Below are 20,130 nucleotides of genomic sequence, written 5' to 3'. Positions count from 1 at the left end.
CCCAAAATAAGATATTAAAGAATTTTGAAAAGTAACATTTAAAAGATACTTTAATCAATTAACGGAAAAAATGACAATTGTGCCAGTCCAGAAATGCCTTAAAATAGGAAAGTGAGAATGTCTAAAGAGCATCAACCATTAAAAAGGAGTCTTAAAAATTTTTTTTAATTAGCATTGAGAAAAATTCACCTTAATAAAACTCAGCTTAATATAAGAAAATAATTTATTCACATTACATAACACTTATTTTTAGTCCTTTCTCTAAGAATTCTAGAAATCTTTATCAACATTGTCCACTTAATCCTTTACTTACCAGTATAAAAGGAAAAGTCATGTAAACATGCAAGAGATTTTAACAAAAAAGAGATAGAAAGTGTCAGGAAATTGCAGAGCAAACAAAACAGGAAGTACACTCATTTTTTGACTTGGGGCTTTGGAGGAGATGGGTCTAAGACATACAATAAAAACAGAAATATATGTAATGTAAGACTGGCTTAAGTAAGCAAACCGATGTGGAGTTTGCTGGCCAACAGTCTTGCCATAGATTTACAGGAAAAATAAACTTGGCAGTTTTGCAGTATACACTCCAAAATTTGAAAAGACCTTTTTTTTATATATCAACTTTGATATCAAGTTATACCAAGCACATGTTTTATAATTCTAACAAACATACTAACATTGGGCATCACCACTTATATCACTGTCTGAATCTTAGAAGCAAGACATATTCAGAAGCATGAAGTAGCTGACAAAATTCTAACTTTCATATGAAATCTAACAGAAAACATGAGGACAATGAAGTAAGACAAGTTGCTACACAAAAAATAGTGCCAAAGAAAAAGATCCCAGTATTTTCAGAGGCAGGCTCAAAAAGGAAAGAACAGTAAACACCCTTCGCAGTTACAGGGCACCTTGTACATGTCTCTACTAATATTTGTTTATGTTTTTATTCCCATAAGAGGCTATGATCTCCCTCACTTTATATCATCCTAGCCTATCAGCCATTAAATTCAAATAAATGAACCAAGCATTCAGTCAATTAACCTTTCTTAAATTCTCTTGACAAAAAATATTCATGGTGTTTGTGTTGTGTAAAGTTTATCTCATTTAAAAAAAAAAAAATACCCCCAATAATCATGGCCTGAAACACACATTAAAAGCCAGCTGACAGGAAAAGGGTTTGTTCTGTTTTAATTACTAAGGAAAGGAAAAGCTATTTTGAAGTCAGAACCTAAGTCATTGGACTCTAATGTAAGGGTGATATGTTTTACAACAAACAATAAGACTTATAATCACATAGGTATTTCCTAACCCCGCACATGTCCAGTCCTCAACTGTTCAGACATGTGAATACACAGCCTCAAAACACCCACCAAGTTATGCACGGTTTCTGGGTCGGCTGATTGGTATGTTGTTAAAACTGACTTACCTGCTTTATGTAGATGCAAATGGATTCTTTAATACTAGATTCCACCACAGGAAGCATATATGAAGAGTGCTCTTAATTTTTCTTATGAGAAAAAAAAATACACTAAAGTTGGCGGGGGCGGGGGGGGGAGGGGGAGGAATGATGCCAGAAGAAATCTAGAGTTAAAAAAAACTTCAAGGAACTAAGGACTGCCTTATTTCAGGCCCCTTCCTAGCCTCAAGTGTTTGAATCTATTTTGATTCTTCCAAGAAGTGTAAAGACCACCACTGGGCGGGGGGCTGATTGGTACGTGGAACTGGGGCTCCTGGACCAAGCGCGGCCCCCCGTCCCCCCTGATGTCCTCTGCATCTGCACCCTTGGTTACCCTGATAGAGAAGCAACAGAAAAATCCGATTCAAGTAAAAATGTGATCTTTGTCATCATGCTCCGACTTTGAAAGGTCAAGGCCACACCAGCCAGCATTTGAGGTAATTAACATTATACCCACTGTCTTTGGTCCACAAATTAAAATCCTGGAGCGAAAATGCAGTGTGGCCACAGGCCAAAGAAAGAAACAAAAACTACAGTAGAAAGAGGCAGAAGGCAAATGTATTACTATTAATTACCTAGTCAAAAGTAACACTGGCATCAGAGCTTTCCCGTGATCCATCAGGTTTCACTAGACAGACTATAAAAAGGGCAGGACCCTCTTCTCTTTATTCTCGTTACTGTTCAACAAATCGCCGATGCACAATCGCTAACATTTAACAGATATTTTATGTCCCCCCCTCCAAAAAAAAAAAAGCCGAAATGGCATTAATATACATAACCAAACCTCTGACTTGTTGACAGAAAGAGCCACCATTCCACTCCCTAATGCCTTTTCTACCTGCCCAACCTCAGGGACTGAAAGAAGTGACTGCCATCTTCACGTCCTTTGCAGTGACTCCACTGAAGGAAGAGAGTAATTGAGGTCAGAATAAGAATCTTTATAAAAAGTTTTCTAAGCACAAATATTTCTTTTAGAAAATGCTCTGCCTCCAAGCCCTTGAGATGCCAGACTGCCTTAACACACTACTGACTCACAGGCACAACGCATTTGCAAAATAAAAGTTGAATATCCACGGATACAGCCTTCTTTTCTACACTATTAAATAAAAAGTACAAGTAGAATAAGTGAGTCACTGACCTCTGGCTTGAACACAAAAGGAATTACCCTACCACATATTACTTAAAAATGCAAAGCGCTATCTCAAGTTAATTTGTCACTCGGAGAAATCGCTGTGCTTTTATGATGAGAATTCATTTATGAGAAGCTCTTAGCACAGTTTTCCCCTTAACCTTCTCAATTTATCTTACATTTGCTACTCTTTCACAGCAAACTTTTATGTGCAATTTTAAGGCTGTGTAATGTAAGGCACAAGGACACTTGCCTTTGAAACACAAAGAACAAACTAATGAAAATGAGGTGATGCTACCAGCTGCCAATGACGTGCCCTCTCCTGACCCAACATGCTAAAAAATATGATTGGTTAGGGTTTTCTATGATCCTTCTGCAGAAGAGAGGGGCTGGAGCCAGCTTTTATTTGACTGTGAAGTGGAGAGATATATCTATAAAGATTTGTTTAAAAATCTCTAGCTAACATAAAGAACAGTACAACATAAATCCACAGTTTTAACATGATCCATTTCCTTTAGAGAATAATTCTTTTAGGCCATTTAAACAACCAGTCTTTAATCACGACAAACTTTTAAGACTTCTCCAGCCATCATTCAAGTATATTTGGAAGTCACCAGAGCATGAACTAGTGGGAGTGTCCAACGCTTTCAGATGACAGGCAAACCTGGTGATACTGTTTCGTGCTTTTTTCTAAGCCTCGGTGTCATCAAGTATAAATAGGGATAATATCCTCTGCTTTGTCTACTTCACAGGATGGAGTTTTTAAAATCCAGCTGAAGCTACTGGATGAACACAACAAGTATGCACCCTTCCCACCACCATAAACAGAGGGCATGACTCCACAAGTTAAAGAACCAGACTTACTCAATTAATACACAGTAACACCCGAGGAGACCACAGGTTGAAATATGATTGCCAATCGCCTTGGAAGCTCTTCCATCTCTTGTGGCCTACGAATTGCGTGAAGATTTTTTAAAACTATTATCCTAAAGCAGTAATTAATTGGCTTTTCCCTCGGGGGTTGAGGGCACAGTTCCTCTGCAGAATGTGATGAAAACTATGGGCCCTCTGCCCACAAAAAAATCATCTCCATAAACACCAGCAAAATTTATTTCTTTGACATTGAGGGTGGTTCTTGAATCTTCCGTCAAGAATCTCCAGCTACAGGCTACTGAGTGATGGTCTAGTTCATCAGAAAGACACAAAAGGAAGAGACGTGGTTTGTCATAACGTGGATGGTCACGGTTACATAAGTGCTACTCTTAGGGAAGCCTCCCGCACACCCTCCCTGGGGACGTGAAGCTGAAAGGTCTGCATCCGGGGTTACCTCTGCAGTGTTCAGGAAAATGAGGCACGACCGGCCAAGCAGAAAATCACTTCCTTTCATAAACAACCCGACTTTCAACTAACACCTAAAAATAGTGTTCGTGTACACCCAGTAGGCCGCTCCAGAATCTCCACATAAAAGGGACAAAGGGGTGGTAATCTAATTGGGAGGCAGAGCTAGGGTGTTTGCTCTGAAGATAAAGTTGCTTAGGATTTCACATAAGATTGAGAAAACATTAAATTTCCTTAGCAAAGCAAGACGAGTGCTATGGGAGGAGGGGTGAGCAGCCAACCATGGCACCGTCACTGTGTTCTTGGGCTTTAATGTGCAGCAGAGTCGCCCAGAAGGCTTGTTAAATACCAACTGCTGGACTTCACCTCCAAGTTTCTGATTCAGCAGGTCTGAGGTAGGGGATGTTGCTGCTGTTGCCGCTGCTGCTGCTGGAAGTCAGGGGACCACACTTTGAGAAGCCCTGATCTAAACAATTACAGCCTATCCCACGTAGGACGTTACAATTTCTTACGCACGTCCAGTCATAGTCTCATCTCGATGCCACACTCATCATGAAATTAAAATACTGGCACCACTCTGTCACTCGAGTCTGCTTCTGACCTGTGGTACCTAACGGTGGGGCACACAGGTTGGGCTGATCGTTTGCAACACACAAGAATAAGCTTCTTGATGACTCCTTGGTGAGCGCCTCTAGAGGATTCACACATAGAAATGCAGAGGAAAAACTTTGAGCAGTTCTGCTTGTAAGTTTTGCCCTCAGGAAGCAATCAACAGCAAATTGGTGCTAGGAAGATTTGCTTACAATTTAGGAAAACACCCATGACTCCAGGGCTGTGGTTTTCAAATTGAGCCCCAGATGCTATATCCAGACACCTGCAGGGTTGGGGTCAGGTAGGGAGTCAAGAGACAATTAGGCTTTGGCCTCCTTTTTCAGACCCTCTCTGAGCTAGAAGTTTGGCTTTACTTTGATTTACGTATTGGCATAAGTTATATCTATTAGTGGTTTTACTGTCCCTTTCACAGAAAGTTTAAAGAACCCTGGATCTGATCACCTCTCAGAATCCTATCATTTCTGTGATTCTGTTAAACACAGCAAAGATTAAGCGGCACATGAGAAAAAATAAAAAGATCAAACTGGCCCCGGAGGCTGACCAAACACTAAAAATAGCATCGGAATGAGTGGTTAGCAGTCATATGGCATTTGTGTCTGGTATGAAGGTCTGGGTGTCATACACAAGAGCTTCCAAACTCACTGGGGCAGCAACTAAACCTCTGCAAATGGAGTATAAAAAACAGACAGGCACCAGTGGTAATTATCCTTGCTTATAAACTTCCCTGTCAAGCGGACACCTTGCAGAAACCAGAGTCTTTTCAGTAAGTGCCATGGTGATACTGCGAGATACAGAGCAAGATGCCACATTCTGAGGATTGTTATTAACAAGGCCACCTACCAAACTGGTGAAACATTTCTTTATGACACATTTGCAAGCTAACAGGCAACTTATGCATACAGTACTGGGGTCATTACTCCAGTCCACACTGGACCACAACTGAAAAGACAAAACAGAGCCAAGGGTGGTAGGAGATGGGATGGAGAAATCATGGTGTTATCATGCAGTAACTTAGAAGTGACCCATAATTTCAGTATTCGAAACCATCTTCAAGGGATAAATGAGGAAATAAAACCTTCTAAATTGGAAAGCCATCCTTTCTTGGGATGTTAAAACTGTATGCAATGATTAGTTGCCCTACTATGAAATGGAAGATATGGGTTTGGCACTTTTAAAAGGGGGGAGGGATAGTAAGAGCATCTTCGAAACCACCAGGATCTCGTACACACCATCAATCTACTTTCAACCAACCCCCAGGGCTACCTTCTTCGGCTAGGGCAGCACCTAGAGCTAGGAAGTAAAAATGGTCTCAGTAAGTCAGTACCTTGCAATGCAGTTCCAACAGATGGTCTACAGCATTTCTTCCAAACCAAAGCAGCCAGAATGTCCCCACACTCACATCTGTTCTTAGGGACCACAGTGGGTGGAGAGGGCATTAGGCACAGGTGTTATGTTTCGTTATTTCAATCAACAAAAACGTTTTTGGAGTTCCCTTGGCAATGATGGATAAAACACGGTCTGAAATCTCAAAAGCAGTTTACAGGCGCCCCGAACGAACTACCCTCAGCCAACCAATACTGTGAAGTCATACCTAATGGCACAGGGAACTAGGTTAGAGGCCTAAGCCAAACTCAAGAAAGCAACTACAGTTAAAACTATCCTCGAAAATTCTGAAATTCCTCAGAAAATATAACACTACACTGCCTCTCGCTAACCAGATAACCAGCTTTTCCGGCCCTTTGGGAAAGACTATTAGCTCTTCCGGTAAACACCAGATATAGCACCTGGCTTGCAATATATGAGCCATGCAGTTAAACCCGAATGCTCACACTCGAGGAGGAAATTAACCTCCCTCCAAACTGCAGGCTCGTATCTCCCATCTTATGTTCACGTTAGGACTATCATATGTCAATTATTATTTCTTGACCTTTTTTTTTCTTGTGGCCAAGTTCATGAATTTCATGCCCATGAGTCAAATATGCATATAGGGACTCCACTGTAATACCGCCTACTTACAATTTACCCAAAGGCATGCCCAAAATGCCACTATTTCTTTGAGTCAACAAACTGAGTCTTTTTGAATGCAAATGTATAACAGAGGAGTTACATGTTAACCTTTCACAAGAGAATGAATTTTTTTTTTCCAAATTACCTCCAGTTTTCTGGAGAGACTAGAGAAACCAGAGAATGAGCAGGTAACTTTTGGCAGAAAGAAAGAAAATCAAGAAAGACCCAGAATACGAAATACATTCCCAGCAAATTTTCCTACGTGGCAAATTGGGCCCCACCGGGGAACAATGTGAATCCGTGGTGCACCCGGACCTAGAGGAAGCAAGAGAGGGATTGTGATGACACATCCCCAAAGTTCATCCCATTCCCAAAGTCCTCCAGGTGAGGGACGATTCAAGACAAAGAGATAGGTCTATTAGGCTACGCTGACTTGATTCAACTAGATTACCCAGTTATTATACACCCCCAACTGCTATGGTCTTCCACCCCCTTCGAGGTCACACAAACCGCTGTGGCTCCAAAAAATACCCCCAGAGGCTAATATATCTCCCACCTTCTTTTCCATACCTTTTCCCTCGCACGGTCACAAACACAAGTGCCACGCCCACCATACCTCAGCCTGCAGAGCACACCAACAAAGCGAGCCTGACCCCTTGCTCGGGAACCTGGCCTCTCTCATTCCCAGAGGTGCAGGCATACATTACTCTAGTTAACGCGAACGGTTTCTCAGGAAACCAAGAACTCTTCCTAAACGACTCTTCACCTCACCTCTTTTTCAGCCTTCTTTCCTGTGTGGTGCTGCAGATTTTACTGGTGTCACCCCTGAGCAGGCTCCATTGTTTTCCCTCTTTCATTTTATCACTATTTTTAGCTCACTGGACATCCCTCTCTCTTTTACCTGCTACAAATTCTACCTGCTCTTCTAATTTTTCTAGTACTTTGCCTCTCATCCCCCCAGAAGAAAAAGTGGTATATTTAAATGCAAAAATGCACAAAAGAAAACTGTTTGTGCTAGTCAAATAAACATCATATACATTTTCCTCCACCTACACATTTAAACGCTGTTCCATTCTGGATGCAAATGCTTCAGCAATCCTCCACTCCTCCACAACAGCCTTAAAATCATTCGCCTCTTCACTCCCCTCCTGAATTCAGTGAATTCCTAATATACTCAGAATTTTTACTTGACCTCGGTCCACACTTATCACCATCTTAAATTCCTTAGCTAGTATGGAAATTGGAAAATTTTAAGCAGACAATTAAAAAAAGACTAGTAAACCTGCTCTTGACAGGACTAGACTTACTCTAATGAAATAAAATGACAAGTACATGACTTGCTGCCAAGTCATCATAAACAGTTTAAGAATTAGATTCAAAGTAGCTGATAGAATCTGAAAGAGTGGCCTCTATACATTTTATCTTTGCTAGGTTTGCACAATGTTTAAGATATGAAACTGAAAGTATTAAGATACCACTTTAGAAAGACACCTTAAAGTCAAGACTTAGGAAGAGGTGTTGAGGGAGGCTGCCTATATGTAACTATTTTTATCTGTAGCAAATATGAAATATATATGGTTTTCCTAAATTTTATGGTCTGAAACACTTCATTAGTATTTTTTTCTGTCTTCCAGAATAAAATGATTATTTCTTTGCTAAAATGCTTACCTCTCACAAATATTTAAACCTAATAATTAGAAGAATTTAACAGGGGGCCTATAAAAACTAATTTAAATTTAAAACATTAACTTTTAATCCAATTTTTGAAAAGTATCAGTATTCACATTTTCATAATGTATCCTCAAACATCAAAAAGAAATGTCATTTTTATACTACGTACCCATGATCTTAATAAGACACATTTTCCCATATTAGGGGACAAACTCTTAAAACATGAAAAATCACAGGCATTTGAAAGAGCAGACCTGAGATTCCCTTTATTTTATTTGTCCCTAAAATTAAGAGCATCTGTCCTGAAATACAGAAAAATTTAAAAAGCTGAATTTCCAGCTTATGCAGAAGCCATTCCTGCCTCCCCACGCCAGCCCCTCCCCCCACCACTACCAACCTCAGGAGCAGGTGTGGTGGGGGCAACTCTACAACAGGGCAGTAACACTTCAGGCCATTCTAGCTTCAACCACCGTTCTGGTTTCTTACTTCTGTTGCAAACCCAACACTGGCGATAAATGACGGAGATTAACACGGCATGATTACCTCGAACAAGCAATTAAAAGAGGCTGAAAAGCAGCAACTAAACCCCAAACTATGTGCCCTTTCACAAGAAGAAGCTGAAAGTTCTCTTGTTCAGTGAACATAAATCACTTGAGATCTGGCCAAAGTCTAAAATGATATTCCAGACGGAAACACTGCAAAGCCTGGAGCTGCTTACATAAGTATTTTCTTCCAACTCTGAAAACAAACTGGACCAGTTTTTCTTGTTGCTTCTAGGAAAGCAATCGTTTTCAGGCAATGAAACAATTCCACAGAAGGGCTTCCCCTAGACGACCCCTGCTCTATTTCTGGTCCCACCCCTCCCCCCCCCCCCACTTCCAGCAGTGTAAGGTTTCTTGTTTGCTCCCCCCTCGGGATCTATTTAAAAGTCTTCGGGCTGCAGAAAGCAAAGTCTATTAACCTTAACTTCTCATGTATTTTTGTATATTCACATTTTTCAGGACAAAAATCAAGATACAGCCCTTTAATTTATATTTTTATATATATTTTATTATATTATTATTTTTTTTTAATTCTCTTTAGGGGCCTATGAGGTTTATACAGACAGGCCTCTCAGAGAGTCTGCTGTGTTTCCTAAAGTCCACGTTCACGAGCTGCCAGCTAGGAATAGCTTGGCTTTACTTTGCATTTCTTTGCGTTAAATAAAGTCAATTAGACAGAGAGGCTTTGAGGGTGACACAGCGCAACAAGTCAGTGACCTGTTTGTTTAAAGATGCTGTGTTAACAGCCAAACGTTTTGGTTGTGCTGGTTAATTCAACAATCAAAGGTTTGCCAAGATACTTTCTTTTCGACTCTCTTTGTACTAAATATCACTGGAAATGCCAGAGATCCTGATAGAGATCCACTATGCCCCAGAAAAGCCTCTCTGAGGCGCGTAAGTGGGAACCTGCTGAGATAACCAAACAAAAGACAGTGGAAAGGTCGGTCCCTTCACCATGAGGAAAACCTCAGTTGAAGTGATTTGTAACAGGAAACCCTGGACTAAATGTCAGACCCCATACATTTCCTCCACACAGTCAAGCCAACGCTTAATAATATCCGGGTAGACCTTACTCACATCTGCCAACACCTACATTACAAGCTCCTACGAAATTTTTATTTAGTCTGATTTCCCACTTCTATATGCTGTACTCACCCCACCCTCCTCCCAACCCGGGCACATCTTCTGCACCTCACGGGAACGATTTCTTTCTTTAATCACCTATCCAGTTACCTGGTAAAGACGGTTGAGTCTGTCCGCACCACAGCAGACCTGATCCTGCTGTTTCTTCTTCCTCTAAGACCAAGAGCACTGCCCTTTCTCCCAGGCCTGGCGGCTTCCTCCAAGGCCACAGAGCCTGCCAGTGCCAACACTGAGGAGCTTAACCAATGACTATTTTCTTCCTACCCAATGCAATTCAAAGTTCTGCGGCCTAAAATCAAAACATCACAGAGCTCAAGATTTGGAGTTCGACAAACCTGGCTTTGACTCCGCTACTCACCGTCTCTGTGCCACGGGCTAATAACCTCTCTAAAGCCCAGTTTTATCTCTAAGATGGGATAATAAGAGTATTTACCTTAATTGTGAAGACAGAATGAGATAATGCATGTGCCTGGCACAGGGTAAGCTCTCAAAAATTTAGCTTTTTTTTATCATTATACTAGTACTCTACTACTGTTAATTACCACAGGAATAACTGGCATAAACAGATGTAAATTGGTTTGGCATCAGGCCACGTTTGGACTGTGATGGGCTGCCACAATGTATTTGTTTTTGTTTGGTTTTTTTTCATTGCCTTTGGAGAGGTAAACATTCTCCAATTTCTCATAGCCCTCATCACTCCTCCTTAGAAATTTATATCCTCATTAAACTGTCGGACCCCTGAGTTTGTGACACCCCTTGCCCTGTAAACAAAAAGTCTCAGGACCACTAGAGTTGGTTTTGTTTGTTTGTTTTGTTTTGTTTTTTAATGAAGACATTATAGAACTAGGGCGGCTAGATATCATACTAAAAAACAATGCATTTTTTAAAATTGTAACAAGGAGCCACCAATTTTCAAAAAGGTTAAGACTTCTCAGTCAGTCAGAAAGCGCACATTCTACTTTGTAGTTTTACGATCAGTAACAACTTCCAAAACAGAGAATTCATGAGGGTCTTCCAAAACACAGATGCCCCTCTGTTAGCTTTCCCGGTCTGGCACAAAATGAACAGAGCAAATATAATAGCGGAAGATCAGAAAACACACTCCTAAAGCCAGGCTCTTCCCTAAGTGCAGAAGGCCACTGCCCAGGCAATTTCTCATTCCAAATGCACCTGTCAGAGGTCAAGGTCTTAAATTCACCTATAGCTTTGCATGTACAAAAAAATTTAATTTCCTAACATTTAATATTTTTCTTTTCTTACTTAACCCACATAGACTTTCCATTAATGATTAAAATATATAACAATTAAGAAATACACACATACCTTCTTAATAACATGTATCATTTCTGGGAAAAAAACACTATAAAAAGTACAAAATATTAAACACTGTAAGACTGCAAAGATATTTACCTATTACTGGGATTTATTGCTGTCATAGAATCAAACAACTGCAATTCTCTTTTATTTTATTTCTTTTTATAAAATCTCCATCTCCTTTTATCATTCCCAAAAGTCTACCTGAAAACATTCACCTTAAAATAAGGTCATTTATTTTCAAATACTCTTAAAAACAAATGGGCTTATTTCAGGGTTTACAAAGAATTTTCAAACTACCTGCAAAATAAAAGGCAGACAAGGTCAAAAGTATCATCACAATAACCAGCACAGTGATTTTATATGACTCCAACTCATATTTATCCTTCATAGAATCTGTATACCCTTGGATCTGAGAATACAAAGTATAATTAAAGTCATTTACAAAGAGGAGTAAGGGCATATTCCACAATGTTACTAGTGATTATTTCTAGTTGGAATATAAGTAATTTATTTTTCTCTGTGTGTGTGTGTTTCCAAGTAGTCTTGCCCCACAAAAAAAAAAAAAAATTATTACTTTCATTATCAGATGAAAAATATTTATTTATATATTTTCACAGTGCTGTACGTAACTACAACTGGAGAATCAAGGGGGTATTTTCTAAAGGGTCAAGTCCCTTAAGGAGCCAGGAGCTGCTGTGCAGAAAGTCGCTCTCTACAGGGCAGTACTCATTTCTTTGCTTTTATTTCCTCTTCTGAGAGGTTTGATGACCTCTCCTCCCTAGAGCTCCACGGCACTTAAGCTCTGTACCACACCACGCGGCCCTCTCCGCTGCCAGCGAGGCATCCTCTCAGGCGCTCCTTGCTTCTATCTTACACCGCGGACTACTTTCAACAGAAACTGCATTTTACATTTGTTTTACAGACCTCTACAGAACTTAGCAAAGCTCTCTCAACACACAGCAGGCTTCTGATATCTATTTGTTAAACATAAATGAAACGACTCATCAATCAACTAATTAACAGTAAAGTAAACCCAGCCTTCTGCCTCTGTGCCTTTAGAGCTGGTGCGGCACTTAGTGTAATCACAAAGACTGAGATGTGGCCCCACTGACCGAGATCAGGACTACCGAGGCAAAGGCTTTCAGAAAACGCTCAAAGCACTGGAAAAGAAGTGGCTTCCCCTTTAGTCAGCTACGAACTTCCAAAGAGAACAGGTCAGGGGAGGAGGAAGCGCCACACCTCAAGAAAGCAATGGAACTGACACCTGTTCCTTGCGTCGTTCCCACGGAAAGGCGTGTGATGTTCGTTGTGGACTCCTGATTCAGTTTTATCATACCGAAGAGATTAAATCGGCAAACGGTATGAGGCAGGAATAGCTGATCCCTGCCTGCTAGGGGATGATCTGCCTGCCTTCCATGACAGCAGTGATGAGCTCAGTTTACAAAGCCTGCGGAGCACTGGCAGCGTTTTCAGGGCTCTTAGACAAAGCACTATTATTACAGTGATGTTGAAGACTGGCTAATAATAGAGGAAACATCCTTATATGCGTTGGCCTCAACAGCTTTAATTATACTTACTGTGAATTCTCCAACCAGTGGGGGTGCAAACTGCACAAAGAAAAATATGAGCTGCGTGTATAAAATTAACGCTACGAGGTGCTGTGATGCTGTCAGCGCCGTGAACCTCTGGTTGTTTAACTGAGCGGCTTTCCAGTCAAACGATCAGCAATACAAACCGGAGTTCAGAATGGACGAACGCAGGTGGGGGGCGGGGGGAGGGCTGGGATATGACCTCCCAATGAAATTGGGTGGCCATCTGTCCTGAACCACGGTGAAGAATAATTTTTGTTTTGCCACTAAGAATTGCTGTTGAAGTGAAGAGAAGTGGACAAAGCGGGGGGCGGGAGGGGGGACCAAACTAACAACAAAAAAAAAAACCATAAAATGTTCCATTTCCAAAAACAAACTAAAGTTAAGGGATATAATTACAAATATTCCTCACTCAACTCAACTCTATAATCTTTCAAGCAGTTGTAATGCAATATTTACGGTTAAACATAAACCTCTTTCATGATTTCAAAATGCCCTTCAGAATCACTTGTGCATTTCTCAGGATTCTTGTGTTTTTCTACAACCTCCGCTTGAGATTTCTGAAGCCTAATGTGCCTAACTTGCTCTGTTTTCTTCACTGGACTCTGACTGTTAGGCACATGAGTGCTTCATACAAATAGCTATGAACACTTAGGAAAATGAGAACTTGCCCTGGAGGAAAAAGTAACAAATTTACCAGCCTCTTTAGTTCTGCAAAAGAGCTATTTCACTGAGTCTTTGTAGTGAGAAATACCTAAATTTTGGCCTATCTGGTCCTGTATCACACCAGCAGACCCAAAGTTACCTATAGGAAGAAAGTTCCTGGCCCATATAGAAAAAAAGTGGCCACCAGTCTCTCACACCAATAACTCCAATGCTTCCTGGTGAGCCTCCAAGGTGATACCTGAATCAAGAGGCATAAAGATGCCAGTTCACAACCCTTGATAACTCTCTTTAAATTTACCCAGTGATAATTAAGAGCCATATTTGACCATCACCTTCCTCCAACGAAATCAAAAGAGCACTGCATTATCACTGATACTTAGTAATACCATGTATACTAGCAAAAACAAAACAAAACAAAAACAAAATAACAAATGTTGACGAGGATGTAGAGAAACTGGAACCCTTGTGCACTCCTGACAGGAATGTAAAGTGGTGCGGCCACTATGGAAAACAGTATAGTGCTTCCTCAAAAAATTTAGTAAATAATAGAATAACTGTATGATCCAAGAAATCCACTTCTAGATACATACTCGAAAGAACTGAAAGCAGGCTGTTGAAGAGATATGTGTACACATACATTCACAGCAATATTATTCACAACACCCAAAAGGTGGAATCAACTCAATTGTCCATCAATGGATGAACTGATAAACAAAATGTGACATATACATACAATGGAATATTATTCAGTCATAAAAAAGGAAGTTTGGACACATGGTACAACATGGATGAACCATGAGACATTATGCACAGTGAAATAAACCAGTCACAAAAGAACAAATCCTGTATGATTTCACGTATATGAGGTACTTAGAGTAGTCAAATTTGTAGAAACAGCATAATGGTGGTTTGCCAAGGGCTAGAAAGAATGAAGTCTTAGTTTTGCAAGAAGACTAAAGTCCTGGAGATGGATGGTGGTGATGGCTGCACAACAATGTGAATGTGCTTAATGCCACTGAGCTGTACACTTAAAAATGGCTGAAATGGTAAAATTTATGTCATGTATTACATTGGTTTGCTAGGGCTACCATTACAAAGTACCACAGATGGGGTGGTTGAAACAACAGAAATTAATTTTCTCGCAATTCTGGAGGCTAAAGGGTGAGAGATCAAGACGTGAGCAGAGCTGGTTTCTTCTGAAGCCTCTCTCCATGGCTTGTGCATGTTCACCTTCTCCGTCTTTACATGGTCTTACTTCTGTGTGTCCTAATCTGTGTCCTAATCTCCACTTCGCATAAGGACACCAGTCATGTCGGATTAGGAACCACCCTAATGACCTCATTTTGACTAAATTACCTTTTTAAAGACCCTGTCTCCAAACACAGTCACATTCTGTGGTACTAGAGTAGAGGAAAGGGCTTCTATATATAAATTTGAGGGGATACGATTCAGCCTGTAACATGCATATTTTATTACAATTTTTTTAAAAAAACAACAAAATAAATGGGAGCAGGCAAAAGAAAAAGAACAGCCTGTGGGAAGGCTCTGAGGAAGAGAAGGATGCTGATTAGAGGAAATGCACGAAGGCCCGTGAGGCTGCGGCACAGGGGAAAGTGATAGCGAGCATTAGGAACAGAAGAGAAATGAAAATAAAATCCTTGAAATTCATTCCAGAATCTACAAAAACTTGTTTTAAAAAAAGGTAAACCTCTTAAAAGAATATTCATGGCAAAAAAAAAAAAAATAAGCAGCTTATGCAAAAGAGGTATTGCTAGGTATTAGCACATACATCAGTAATTAACTTTTTGAAGCCAGCGTCTGCTCTCAGAAACACACACAGCACTTTGGAGTGTTATCGCTGCACTTTCGTTAGATTCCTAAGTTTTCCAAAAGTTACTTTTCCAGCCTTGGGTTTTTTTTTTTTTTAATTATTACGTTGTAAAATATGCATAACGTAAAATTAAGCATTTTAACTATTTCATAAAGTTTTTATTTATTGAAACATCACCACCGAAAAGAAAATGTCCCTTAAAGTTAACTTCAGGGTACAGAGAAAAGACTGGGTCGTAACCAAAGCTATTATTCTATAAAGCCAACATACGTTTCCATTGAATTTGAGAGATGTGATAATTAGAGTCAAGAAAACGACGGAGCTGTCCCGTCAGAGCTCTGGATCAGCAGTCACAGGCCAACGCCTCTCTCAGCCCAAGTGCTGGCCAGCCTGTGGAGAGACACGGCGGAAACGGATCTGCCAGCATCAAGCGCCACATGCACGGTACTCCAACTTTAACGGTTCGCACTCCAAAGAAAACGTTCTGAGTTACTGAATGTCAAGATACTTTTCAACCAAAATTATTTCGCAATAGGAGATTAGGAGGGAAGGTAGAAAAAAACACTCCAACATTTTTAAAGTGCCAAAACCTTCCCAGTTTTGTCAAGGATTGAACTACAACCAAAAAGAGAAAAAGAAAGAAGGCCATAGTCGTATTTGCAGAAAACAATCCTGCCCACACACAAAAAAAATTTCCATTGCATAGGTATGTATATGTTACACACACACACACACACACACACACACACACACATATTCAGGATATATAAGGAACACCCACAAGTCGGTAAGAGAATACTAACCGGGAAAACATGGCCAACTTTCACAGAAGAGAAAGCATGAAAGGTTAATAGCCATATGAAAATAAATATTTAATCCCATTAATAATCAGGAAAATGAAAATTAAACTCACAATAAGGTAAATTATACTAAATGCAAATCACATCTCAATTTTAAGAACACACAATAAGATATGATTTCATACCCACCAAATAGACAAAAATAAAAAAAAATATCTGATTACACCAAGTGTTGTCAAGCCACGGGCAATTTCACACAGCAGTGTAGACTGTCTTGATACAAGCACTCTGGCAAACAGGTGTCAGTGCCTAGCAAAACCTACCATGCATATGCTCTATGACCTGGCCATTCCACTCCCAGGTTTCTACGTTCGAGAAACTCTAGCAGGAACTATGTTTATACCGATCTTTCCCATGATTGCAAAAAGTTACGCAAACGAATATGTCCACCGGCTGTAGAAAACATGCGGCATATTCTTACAACACAATGCAATACAGCAATCAAACACAGCTTCGAGAAAACACACGGATGAATCTCAAAAACATAACCTTGAGTGAAACGGCAAGGTGTAGAAGAGCACATGTTGCATCGTTCTATTTATACAAAGAGCAAAAGCAACTAAAAGTAAACAATACACTGTGTAGAGATAAATATACACATGGTAAATCCATTTTTAAAAAAGCAAGGAATGACTAAAAAATGAAGGATAATGGTTACCACAGGGGGTAGAGGGGATGAAGGAGACCCAATCGAGGAAGGACATACAGGGATTTCAAAGTGCTAACAATACAATATTCCATCTCTCAAACTATGTAGTAGGTACCAGTGTTTATTTTATTACTTTTCTTCATACATACACTGATATAGATTCCTTTATATGTACGTGTGTACGTATGACATCTCTCTCATTTAAACCATTTCCCATTTGCCCTGAGATAACTTGCGGATTACAGTCCTGAACTCACCCCCAACGTTTGACACAAAATATCTCTCTTTCATTATGATTTTCACATCACTCTAGCATATCAATAGTCTTTGGAAACAAATGACATCATTCTATTCATAGCATTTTACAAAATACAGTAATTCTCAATCGCTGAAAATGTCAAATCCTAGAAAACGCAGCATTCCTGTGTGTGATGTTAATGCTGACAGTGAGTTGCATTTTTTTTTCTAAACAGGAAATGTGTTAAAAAGTAAAATAAAAGCCAACAACCAAATGCTACTTTTTATAAGAACGACCTAATGACGTCTCTATTTCAAGATGGTTGGCGGCCTGGTGGTCCCTCTTGAAATCCTAGTGAAGTGAAAGCATCAAAAAATAAAACGGAAGAATTCCACAAGATCAAAAAGTTTGCTGGAAGAGAACTCTAAATGGACAAGAGATTTCAACAAATCTCTGGAAAACAGAGCAGGAAATGGGGATGTGCTGACAGATGAGACAGTGAGGAGAAAGCTGCTACCCAGGGGCCGCCGGGGAGGCCGTCTGCTCAGCAGGGCCCTGGGGAGGCTCTGGGCTCAGAGTCAGCAGGTATCACGGAATGGAGAGGATGGTACGGGGCAGGAAACAGAGAATGAAGTGATGACAGCATTCCCACCCCACCTCCCCCGCCCTCCTTACAGAGCCTTCAGGCAGCTTGGCCAAGGGCAGTGACAGACAAAACATCTGGGGTTCATCTCTAAAGGAACAGAACCAAATGTGGCATCAGGGAGCGGGAGATGGCTTGTGAAGGCTTCCAAAGTGAATTCTGTTTCTTGGAGTACATCCTCCTCATTAGGGCTTTTTGGGGGGTGAAGTAAACGTGGCCACCAGACAACCTAGTGCCACCCTCTTATCCCCCAACACCATACACACACAGAGGATTCTACTCAGAATTCCTACTCAGGGGAGAGGTGCAGCTGGGTGGGGGCAGCAGGGAGGGGGGGTACCCCACATATAGATCTTGTTTATAATAGCAGAGGAAACTCTCTCAGTCCTTTATTCTTAATTATAAATAGGCAGCCAAGCCTACAAGGAAAATCAGTAGCACTGCAGGGGGAGAGGGGACTGACACTAAGAAATAGTTAATTCAGAAAACAGAAAAGCATTTTAATAAATAAATAACTGTAATACGATTCAACAAGATTCAAGAAGAAACTACAACCATTAAACAAGAATGAGACAATGAAAATGAAATGATCACAGAACAGTAAAGCACTTTGAAAATATTTTTGAAAGTAGGATTACCAAAATAAAAGTTTAGTGAAAGTACTGTAAGGTAACAGTGAGGAAATGTCTCAAAATATATAATAAAAAGACGAAAGGATAGAAAACAGGGAAGAATTAGAAACAAAGAACCAACGCTGGAGGTACAATATCCAAGTAAAAGCTGCCCACTCTGCACCATGTTAAATCCTCCCGTGGCCCGACCCCAACAGGTCACTGAACCCCTGGGGGATGGATCCAGAGCTGAGGTGAACCAACCGACCTGTGTTTTTGAGACTGTGACTTGATAAAAATACAAACTAGAACCATGGACCTAAAACTGAAAGGTCATGTCAATGCTAGCAGGTATTTCACACACACACACAATATGCGCACGCACGTGCGAATGAGAAAGGAACAGAGAAAAAGGCAGAACAAGAGAGGGGAAAACGTGCCCATGATTCTTGACTTCTTAGCCCATTCCAGTCTCTCATGAGTCTGCTGGTATCTCTAAGATTGGCTGTTAAACCTTGCATTTTAAAGTTTTTTTTCTATTTTAACTTAAATGGGCTTCTGTTTTTTTGCAACCATGAAACTCTAAGACAGCCGGTTTCCATCGTCTGGAACCGTACAGTAACCAAGAGACTCCACGTTAAGGCTGCTGTATCACAGGAACACCCTGCCCTGCCCTTCCTCAGTCAGCTCAGCAGAGCCCAGAACTGGCTCCCATTGCCTGTCATTCTGTCAGCGTTCGCACAAAGGTGAACCATGTGGTACTGTTGAACATTGATAATAGAGTATAAGTGATCAAATACTCCTCATAATTAAAATGTCAAAATCCCAGAGTAAACAATACAGTATGTTCAGTGAAACCTGAAGCTGTGAAACAGAAAAAGGAGGAAAATGTTAACCTGCCTTACGATATGGAACAAGAGAACAAACGGTTCGAGATTTGGAAAGAAAATGAACAAGTTGTCTTTTGTATCCTGAGTTTTTCAATCAGCCTGAAAAATCAGAAAGCCATAAAAATTTCTCTTTTGATGAGATGAATAAAGCTGATTTGCTTAGAAAGGGCGTGGAATGGCATTATCTAGATTAATCTCCAGTGAACAAGAAAAAAACTTCTTTGGAGCTCAAGAAATGGAAGGAAGTTTTTCTGACTTATTTGGAAGGTAACTTACATGCATTCCCAGGCTAGACGACTAGAGTCAAACCGCAGCATGAGACTCTTAAGCCGATGTCTAGAACGCTGAAAAATGAGTACTGTGCACCTGAGGACGGGAGAGAAGGGTCACCAGGTGAAGGGTGCAGGGATGGAGTGTGTACACTCCCATGATTAGCAGCCAGCAAGATGTGTCATTCTTAGACTTTGTTCCCGCAAAGCAGAAAAATTACACACACACACACACACACACACAGCCAACTCAATTGCCAATTTCCCATTTTTCCAAATAAAGAAAATTTATTTGAAGTCATTGCTATTTGTTATCATCACCATTTAATTTTTTAAGAGGACATTTTAATGCCAAAAAAAGTAAAGGACTCGATCTTAGGATTTTCTGAAGCTCTTGAAAACTTCCTCACAGGCTAGCAAATGCACTTACATTATGCCAATTTTGTTCCAGTTTAGCAGGTTTTGCTTTCGCTATGATTTATGATTCATTCCCTAACCTCCGACTCCATTATTCCATTAGTCCCTCAAAAAGGTAATCATGAAGTAGGAAAAGCGATAAATATGCAAATGGAATATTTAAGAATAATGCAACAATTAGGAGCCTCAAACCATGATACACATAGTTTTATGTAAGCAAGGGCTAAAAGCTTCCCTGGTTGATTAAGA

At 40.3% G+C, this 20,130-nt stretch overlaps 1 protein-coding gene across 8 annotated transcripts in view; it reads right to left on the bottom strand.

Annotated features, from left to right (window-relative positions):
• The window catches only part of FAM160A1 (family with sequence similarity 160 member A1), a 197,720-nt gene that overhangs the window by 147,288 nt on the left and 30,302 nt on the right, over positions 1–20,130 (bottom strand). For 2 of the 8 annotated variants that reach the window (XM_036233553.1, XM_036233554.1), the window contains exon 1: positions 9,992–14,215. The exons of the other annotated variants lie outside the window; for them this stretch is intronic. The gene's annotated coding sequence lies outside the window, so the exon portion shown is untranslated. Of the gene's footprint in view, positions 1–9,991; positions 14,216–20,130 lie in introns of those variants that run through there. 8 annotated transcript variants of the gene reach the window in all.

The sequence above is a fragment of the Rousettus aegyptiacus genome, unplaced genomic scaffold (genome assembly GCF_014176215.1).
Source record: "Rousettus aegyptiacus isolate mRouAeg1 unplaced genomic scaffold, mRouAeg1.p scaffold_m13_p_16, whole genome shotgun sequence".
Lineage (NCBI taxonomy): Eukaryota > Metazoa > Chordata > Mammalia > Chiroptera > Pteropodidae > Rousettus > Rousettus aegyptiacus.
This window is presented reverse-complemented; position numbering and strand designations above follow the sequence as displayed.